Source organism: Phyllostomus hastatus, unplaced genomic scaffold (assembly GCF_019186645.2).
Source record: "Phyllostomus hastatus isolate PE091 unplaced genomic scaffold, TTU_PhHast_1.1 phas_contig_524, whole genome shotgun sequence".
Taxonomy (NCBI): Eukaryota; Metazoa; Chordata; class Mammalia; order Chiroptera; family Phyllostomidae; genus Phyllostomus; species Phyllostomus hastatus.
In genome coordinates this window covers 16,077,305-16,087,244 of record NW_025333900.1, presented here as the reverse complement: position 1 = coordinate 16,087,244, position 9,940 = coordinate 16,077,305, and the positions used below count along the sequence as shown (strand labels likewise).

The window sequence follows — 9,940 nt, the reverse complement described above, 5'->3', positions numbered from 1 at the left end:
CTTAAGACCAAATTACCTGTGGCTGTGGCTACTTGAAAATTACTTAAACAGGTTTCACAATTTAAAAAAGTGCATCAGTGCAAGAATCTATGTATTTAATTGTTGACACTAACACAGATGTCTCCATTTTCTCTATTTTATTTTGAAAAGAAATCTCTATTTGGCATTTGCCACACTTTAGATTTCTCTGAAAAGCCAGTTTCAAAAGAACTATATTTTGTTTTTAAACATGTATATTTAAATTTTCATCAGAAGAAATGAAATACTAAGCTCAGATTTTCAACCCCAAACTTCCAGATACCTTTCATACAGTCATATAATATTGCCTAATATTAGCTTTGCACAGTGGCAGTATTGTAGCCAATGAGGTTTATATGAGGCGTGATTACTGCTAATAGAAAAAGAAAAAAAATATTGCCTAATATTAAAACCTCCAAATAAATAACACTTTGAATAGCTGCTTATCTATTTGGAAATATGACTTACTAAAGGTACCCAGATAGAGACTGGCAGTAGTTTGAAAAGGGAACTAGATGTTTTACAGATGAGTGAAAGATGATTGGCTTTGAATCATTCAAGCTGCTATAGAATCAACATGCAACAACTGCTGGACTAGAAAAAAATATATAGTAAAAATATATGTGTAGGCTTCCCATAAAAGTTTAATCATTATGCTGTAATAGCTACGCTTGTGCAAAAGAAATTTTTTTTAATAAAAAAGGTCTGTGAGATCCGAGGCAGTATTAGAGCAATTTTCTGGGTGAGGCAGTGCTAGTGGAATGTGACAGGTGAGTTATTGTTATTCTAATACCTAAGGCAAAGCAGCAACCACACAAAATGATAGACAAATCTGAATATGATCAGCAAGGTGGCATTTGGATGTAATCTTCCTTTATTGTGGAAAAGGCTGCATGGGTATTGTATAGTGAAGGAGTCGTGTGGACAGCTGTAGACAGAAGACTCAGCGGGAGGAAAGATTTCAGGAGATATCTGTGCTTTGCTGGTTAAGGAGTACACTTGGAAATTGGATTTGTAAACAAATTAAAAGCCAAATTTCTTTTTTTAAAGCAGTCTTCAGTGGGTGTTAACAATAATCACTTAACCTTGGCAATTGGAAGCCTTTGAAACAAATAATTAGGGGAAAATGGGGAATGTGGACTACATTTTAATTTTGGCTCTTGTTTTGATAATCCTTAGTGTTTCTGTCATGAATATGTGAGCCAAGTGGCCATTTTAGATCCCCGGATGGGAAAATATTGCCTCCCCTGAGGATTCCAGCCACTTTTTGCTGTCTTAAACTGTGATCACCACCTCTAATTAAAAGCCTTAATAGTATCTGGGCCCTAACAATACAAAGGAGACCACAACCTACTGAAAGGGTGCATTTTATTAAGTGACAGAAACTCTTAGAAATTTGAGCCTGCAGAAACTGCATGCATGATCTTTAATGGATTTTTAAAGATGACAAGAAAGGAAATGGGAAAGTAAAGCAATGGAAGGCACGGATTCCCTGAAGGAGCATTCTGAAGTAAATCAGTGCAACCGAAGAAGTGAACTCCCAGGGCCTGGGGATATCTCCCAGGTTTTTCAGCTGGACACTTATGGCCTGTTGGGTCCCTGAACACCTCTGCTCTGGGCAGACTTTGACAGAACAAGTCACAGAAAGATGAACGACAGCACCTGAAGTGCTGTTTGCAGGGCAGAAAATTGCTCCCTTTGCACGCTGGGCTGCCTTTGCTCTCTGTCACATGACTTATTACAGTCTCCCTACATAACAGTGCCATTTATGTATGTTAACTTGTCGAGTAGTAATGGTATTCTTTGCCTCCTTTTTCTCTGCTGCTCAGCCAATTAAAAACAAAGGAAGCAAATGAGGTCAGCACTCGTAAAATCTGACTCTATAGGTGACAGACACTCCGAGACCAAATAGCCTTGGATGCTGTTACAGTGCAAGTAAACCATGAACAAGGAAACATCCCTGCTTCCCAGGGCTTTTACTTATATATTTATTTTTTCAGGTGAGAAGCTGATTTCAGGTTTTTTTCTTTTAATCAACCTAAATAAGGTACATCTTTTAAGGAGTTGGTTAATGCTGCTAATACAATTATGTGTCTCATATGGAAAAAAGGATATAAATGAGAGGTTGTCTTTAATCTTCTAGTACAAAGACCAACATTTAACCACAAAGTAGAATTTTATCTCCAGAAGCTCTTAAAATAGCCCCATCAGCGTCACACAATTACAATAAGTGCTTTTGAAATGCTCCACACACAGGTATACAGGAATACCACATCCTATTTTCTGATCCCAGCCTTGTGAGTACAGTGATTTTTGAAAAGCTAATTAGAAGAACCTTCTTGCTTCCTTTAGGTGTGATTTAAATAACACACTGGTTCTTATTCCATGTCCCTCGGCTTGGCTTCTGCGGTACTATCCTATACATCTTGGCGTGTAAGACAATCCCTTAGGGAGAGAAACTGCTCTCAAAATCAGAGGTGACTTACACGATGCCCTGGCTTTACTGCTATAGCTCGGTTGCTAGGCCTGATGCCGGCAATAGCCCCAGAGCCCTTCCCACCCTGAGGTCTCCTCAGCGTGCTGTAAGCTGCTCCACGGAGGGGTTAGTGTGGAGGGAGGTGGTCAGTACATGTTGTCCTGTATCAGCTGCTGAAGGGGATGCAGCAAGGGAGACTACAAGTTGACCTAATTACTTATATTTTCTTCATAGACCTTGACTTGGAAGACACAGATCTTCAACTTGAAGATACAGATAACACCTACTCTAAACTTGACTCCGATTGCACAGATATCTCCAGAAAAAAACAAAAAACAACCCTGGAATAGAGGATCATCAGGCCTCTTTGGAGTTGAATACCACACAGGGCAATAACAGGGCCCAACAACGGCCAGGGAGAGACAGGATTCTGAGATAACACCTGGCTTTCTGCCTCAAATTGTGCTTGTCCTTTGACCACTCACACTCAGGAAGAGTGAGATGTAGCCTGCTTTTCATCCATCAGGGGAGGGATGTCTCTATTATTAAATTTCTGGGTTGTACCCTATGTAACATATTTACCAGTGTGGCAATAGATTGCCTTCTGTCTTCTTCTTATTTTATTCTCTAAAGATTTAGCCTCTAACTAGATTGATTATAAAATCTTTAAAGGGAGGACTAATTGTATAGTGCTCTTGAATTCTCACTTTTAATCATACTTCACCTATTCTGGGCACACAGAGTGTACTTCACAAATCACTGATGGATCTGTGGGCACTTCACACATCATACTCATGTAAATAAAAATATGTACAACCTCTGCTCTGGTGGTTAACACATATGTTTGCAAGTAACAGAAACCAGGACAACTCTTGTACTTTTAAATGACAGATTCATAATTCAAAAAAATCTTAGTCAATAGAGTGCTGAAATGAACTAATGGCATAGCAAAAAATTCTGAGACAGCATTGCTTAATATCTCAGAGGCACCTCAAATTTACATTCATTCTTTTAGCAAACATTTAGTGAGCATCTACTATATCCTGGGGACTATTCTATGGGCTAGAATTACAACATGTAACAAGACACATATGATTCCACTCTCATGGAGCTTACTTTCTATGGCCCAAACAGTTTTGCTATATCCCCAGATCATAGAATAGATCCCAGAATATGGTTTGATGCTCAGTAAATGTTTTCCCCCGTGCCTCTCTTCTGGGTAAGCTTCTTGAATTCCTTGAAGTCCCTTCAACATCCTGACCACTCTAAAAACATTACTCTAAATACAAATGTTTGCCTTTGTTCTTGGCCGAGATAAGGTGACTGGGATTTCAGGCCATGGCAACATTAACCAAAGGCACAGGGGTATAAAAACTCATGGGTGTTAAAAGAAAAGGAAGTGACCCAGTACTTTTATAGCAGTAATTCTAACCCTGGCTGTGAATTGGACTCACCTGGGGAACTTTAAAAAAATATATACTTCTGTCTGTGTTCTGTGGCCAAAATTTCCCAGTTGATTTCATACTGGGCTCAAGTTTGGTGTTTGCTAAAACTCCACCTACAAGTGGGTCTCACATGCAGCCAGAGGTGAGAACTCTTACGCTAGAATAGAGCATGGTGGCAGGGAGATGAGCCTGGAAAAGCATATCAGAGTCACATTGTGAGAGCCTTGAATAACATGCTAATGAGCTTTGAATTAATTCTGTAATAAAAGGGGGGTTTTAAAAATCATTTGAAAACACACAAGTGACATGATTAGATCTGTCTTGGAAAGAACTCTGGTGACAGGATGTAGGGTAAACTTAGTGAGAGAATTAAGCCTAAACAGAGGTTGTGGCAACATAGCTAGGAGGCCAAAATGGTTTTTGAGAAACACTGGTAGAGAGAATTTGAATCATATGGTGATCCTGAGTGCAGAGGTTTGAGAGACTAGGAATCAAAATTGATACTAGGTTTCTAATGCAAATGGTTGGTTAAGAGAAAGACACAGTTAACTGAGGGCAGGGATTCTCACCAAGCATGTGCAGTCTGGGGTGGCTGACAACTCAGTGGGAATGTCACAGAAAATATTAAAGCTCTAAAGAGGAGGACTGGACTAAATAATGTGTTCTTTAAGAACACTTTCAAGTTTGAAATTCTATGGCTCTATTGCATAAGGTTATTAACTCATTAAAGATATGGTTTGTATTTTTATCTTTATATTCTCCACAATGCACTTTGTAGGGGACTTAACATATCTGATGGATGAAGGAATATAAAATTAAAAACACACTTTCAAAAGGATTCCCAACGTGTAGGACCGTTTGTTTCCATCCTACTGTCCTACTTTGATTTATTTCACATCGATCTGAACCATGTCCATATTTCTAGAAAACACTATTGCTTTCATAATCCAGTGCAGAAACCTGACTGGGCTTGTTTTCCCCATCTATGAAATTGAGCCCTTAATAATAATAACAACAACAACAACAATAATAACAATGACACCTTCATTACAAGGTAATGTGAGTACATCGTCATCACCCAAAGGGTATGAAGGTCAGGGGACACAGGGGAGCCCACACCATTGTTGGCGATGTGGGCATGACCACACAGTGCTGTGCCACCGGACAAGCTCAGATGTCTGGTGTTTGCTGCCCTGAATGTACAGTCAGTAACCTAGTGGGCCAAGTTAATATTAGCTTGCACTGGGTATATGAGGGTATTTTGTTGCTGTTTGGAGAAATGACCAGTTTACTTGGTTATATTGACAGCTCTACTGTAAAATTTGCTGGCATTAAAGGTCAAAAAGACCCAGTTTTCCTCTGGTTGCTGCTACCCAAAAGAGAATAAATCTGGGAGCTGATTCACTTCTCTGACAATAATTTATGAATCATGCATTGACTGTGTTTGAATTGAGAAAGGCTTTCATATCCTTTCCATTAGCTCAGATTAAGTTTTCATATAGATGCTGGGAAGCATGCTAGCAATATCCTTAGCTCATTTTTATGAAAATTTTATCAGTGCTTTTTTCTGTAGTACACTCCAATTGGGATGTCTCAGAATCTAAAGCTCAGCTTTGAACATGAACTTCTCTCAACCTGGCTGGCTGCTGCTCTAAAGGTTTCAATATTTTATGGGCTCTGGCTAACTCAGCCGTGAGATTCAAGCTGCAGAGATTTAACTCTAATGTAAAATCATGAACAGATGAAAACTGGGATGTCATAAGTAATACATCTACAAGAGCAGGATGCAGTTACCATTTTTAAAAGGGCTTTAAAAAGAAAACAACATTCTCTGTTCTGTCTTTATGCCTCAAAATGAAAAGCCCCTGAGCTATTGTACTAACACAGGGCCATCTTTTTTTTGCCTGCTTTTCTTCAATTGCTGCTTAATTGTTGTTGCGAGCTGGGTTTTTCTCCCCCTTAAGGTTTCCCCATCCACATGAAAGCCCCTAATGTCTGCATTCCAGAGAAATGGGCACCGCATTGTGAAATGTGTATAGGCCAAATCCATTTCTTAGCATCTTTTTTTTTTTTTTTTTGTCTCAAAACTGATTTAAAACATTTGGAAAATCTGTCTATTCAGCTGAAGTGTTCTACTGCATTCTTTCCTGGAAACAGTGGGGTCACATGTGATCCATCTGATGGACTTTTCCGCTGCAATCTATAGCCATTTCCCTCGAGCCCCGCAGAGCCTGGCAAAGCAGAGGAGCTCAGTAATGGCTCCAATAACAATGTGTTCTTTGTGTGCAAGAATCCAGGGGGAAGAGCTAGGTGGACTGGTCAGTAACAAAACACCACCATTTTTGCACTATTTATTTCTTCATATGCATTCTGCCATTAAAAGTATTTTTTAATAGTAAATACCTCTTTCCATAAAATACTGCCCAAGCATGAAAAGAACAAATACAGAAAATTTTATTGTTAAAAGACTGTGGTCATTATTGCTACTTACTAACCTGTGTGAAATAAGATGGCAGAGGGCAGGACTGCATTGCCTGTTTCTGAGCTTGTAAAGGGAGAGACAGTTCTAAGGAGAGCTTAATACATCTGTTCAAAAATAGCACCTCATATATGCCCTGGAATAAAACCATCTCTCTCTAGTTCCAACAATATCACAAAATCAACACCCCACAAAAATAAGTCCAAAATTGCAGGTTGGGAGAGACCAGAGAGATCAGGCAGTATGCCTCTTTCCTGCAGGGCGCTGGCTCTCCAGCCTCCCAAGGCAAGATGGTGACTCTGCTGGTCTTGGAGGTTCAGGGACCCATGATCTCTGTGAGGAAATTTCCCAGTCTTCCATCATTTTTAAAGTTGCTTTTCTGCCCTTGTATTCAAGAGATGTCTATCCTATTTTAATTGAAGCCCAGTTACTCCTCTTTAGTTAAAGCACACACAACATGGGAAGTGATAGACCTCTTTTATCCTTGAAGAGAGTAATGAAGTTTCCCCTTTGATCTTATCTGCTGTAGGGTAACACCAGTTTCTTTAACATAGTAATGTGAAGGGCATTTCTCATTCACGCAGTCACTGACATAATATTAAATGCCCAGAGAAATCTGACTTCCAATGATATTGTAATACTTAAATATTAAAATAGGGATTTTTTCCCTTACTAAACTAGAAATATCTAAATATATATGTATATGTATACAGTAGTCCCCCTTACCCACAATTTTGCTTTAAGCAGTTTCAGTCACCCATAGTCAACTGCAGTTCAAAAATATTAAATGAACAATTCCAGAAACAACAACTCATAAGTTTTAAATTGTTCACCACTCTAAGTAGCACGATGAAGTCTCTCACCATCCCACTCTGCCCTACCCAGGACATGAACCATCCCTTTGTGCAGCATAAGCATGCAGCACTTAGTGTTGGTCACTTAGTGGTCCACTTGGTTATCAAATCAACTGTCATGGTATCACAGTGCTTGTGTTCAAGTATCCCTTATTTTTCTTAATAATGTCCCCAAAACACAAGAGTAGTGATTTTGGCAATTCAGATATATCAAAGAGAAGCCATAAAGTACTTATTTTAAATGAAAAGGTAAAAGTTCCTGACTTAATAAGAAACAAAAAAAATCGTACATTGAGGTTGCTAAGATCTACCGGCAGGGGTGTCCAACCTGTGGCCTGTGGGCCACATGCAGCCCAGGATGTGGATGCAGCCCAACACAAAATCATAAATTTACTTAAGACCTTATTTTTGCTCATTAGTTTTCATTGGTGTTTGTATTTAATGGGTGGCCCAAGACAACTCTTATTCTTCTAGTGTGGCCCAGAGACGCCAAAATGTTGGACACCCCTGATACAGTAAGAACAAATCTTCTATCTGTGAAATTGTGAAGGAGAAAAAGAAAGTCATACCAGTTTTCCTGTGGCACCTCAAATTGCATGTCATGGCCACAGTGCACGATAAGTCCTTCATTTTTAAATGGAGAAGGCATTAAGCTTGTGGGTGAGAGACGTGAACAGAAAACATGGTTCGATTGATGACAATGGGTTACACCAGAGAACACCAGTTGAGTCTACACAAAGACTTCATTCAGCAAGGGATCCCAGAAATGAGTGACGCCAAGCACTTACTACAAGTAAGGGATAGTTACAGCTTCAGGAATAGATTTGGACTGAAAAATATAAAAATAACTGGAGAGGGAGACCATATTCACATAACTTTTATTATAGTATATTGTTATAATTGTTCTATTTTATTATTATTATTAATCTTTACTGTGCCTAATTTATAAATTAAACTCGTATGTATGTATGTATAGGGAAAACATAGTCTGTTTAGGGTTTTGTACTATCTATGGTTTCAGGCATCCACTGGGGGTCTTAGAATGTATCCCCCATGGATAAGGGACTACTGTGTGGGTATGTGTGTGTGAGGGTAAGAAATGAGGCTTCTTATACTATGCCACAGGGAGAATGAATTGGCATATCTTAACTGGGAGATAATTTGGCACCAGCTATTGAGAATCTCCAAATATTCCCTTGCCCTTTGACCAAGTTATTCCACTTTCAACATTTTCATCTTAAGAAAATAATTATGAATATGGTACAGATTAAGCTAATGAATATTGGTTGCAGTATTATTTATAGCAGTTAAAAACTGAAAAATATAGCTTTCTAACCACAGTAGATGGTAAAATAAATTACCATATGATAGAATATTTTGAATTAGAAAGTATTAGAAAGAAAACCCATGATACAAAACTACATACATATACACACAGTATAAAATCCATTTTGTTAAATAAAATTATACACATTTTGTTAAAAAAACATACTACTCAAAATTTATTGTGTAGTTACTATGTGTGCTAGGCACCATATTAAGAACTCCATGCATGTTATTTATTTAATCTTCAAAATAAACCTATGGTAACATATTATTTTCCACATTTTGTGGAAAAGGAAACCAAGTCTTAGACAATTTAGGTAACTTACCAAGCCCAAGAAGGCAGTAATTGGCAGAACCAAGACTTGTAACCATGTCCAGTTGATGGCAGAGATTGTGGTCATTAACAGTATGTTATACTGTTGATATAGACATACAGAAGACCAGAATTTAGTAATCTAAAATATTAAATTATTATTCCTGATGTTGGGATAACTATTGATCTTTTTCTTCTTTAAATTTATTTTCCAAGATATCTAAAATGAACACTTACATCTTTTATAATTGGAGAAAAAAGCTATTCAATTTGGAACTTCTCTTACTGACTCTTCATTTACACACACACACACACACACATACACACACACACACACACACACACAGAAAGAAAGAGAATATATGATCTGTCCTTCCTGAAGCACAAATTTTCTTTGATCTTCAAAATTTTTGTCATGATCCTTTCTAGATATATGCTTCTCTAAAGGTTTCCTAAAGAATCCCACCAAATGTAGGAGTTCCAGTCCTTGCCTTTGAAGCCCTATCAATTTGTCATCTTGTCTAGTTCCAATTAACAAAGCTCCATTGGAGACCTTTACCACCAAAGCAATGATATTGTGCCTTCAGTCTGTTCACTAAAGACAGATCCCTCTTATAAACTCATTCCTGTTTTCAAGCCGTGTTTATAACTTCCCAGGATGTGAATGCAACCTTCTCTCTGAAAGTGAGCTACATTTTTTCCCCTGGTCTATAGCACATCAGCCATCATCAGCACTAAGAGCTCAACGACTAGATGTTCCCTGCAATTCTGGGAATGATCATGATGAGGAGGAGGTTGCAGGAGGCCAGCAAAGACATTGTTCATTCTGCCACTGTCATACTGCCCACAGCAAAATGCAGCATGGACCATTTTAACTTGAAAGGAAGATGTGTATGGTGGGAAGGTGGCACATTTATATCCCTGATCTTTCAGCACACATTTATTGAGCAAATACTATGTCGTTTGCTATTCCAGACATTCAGTCTACAAAGATGAGTAAGGCCTAGTCTCTGCCCTGGCAGAGCTAAT

General features: G+C 38.4%; 1 non-coding gene across 1 annotated transcript; it reads left to right on the top strand.

Annotated features, from left to right (window-relative positions):
• Nucleotides 1-334: 334 nt before the first annotated feature.
• Nucleotides 335-474, top strand: LOC123824097. Its single transcript, XR_006786657.1, has one exon. It is a non-coding gene; the product is annotated as a U4 spliceosomal RNA (small nuclear RNA).
• The last annotated feature ends 9,466 nt before the right edge of the window (nt 475-9,940 follow it).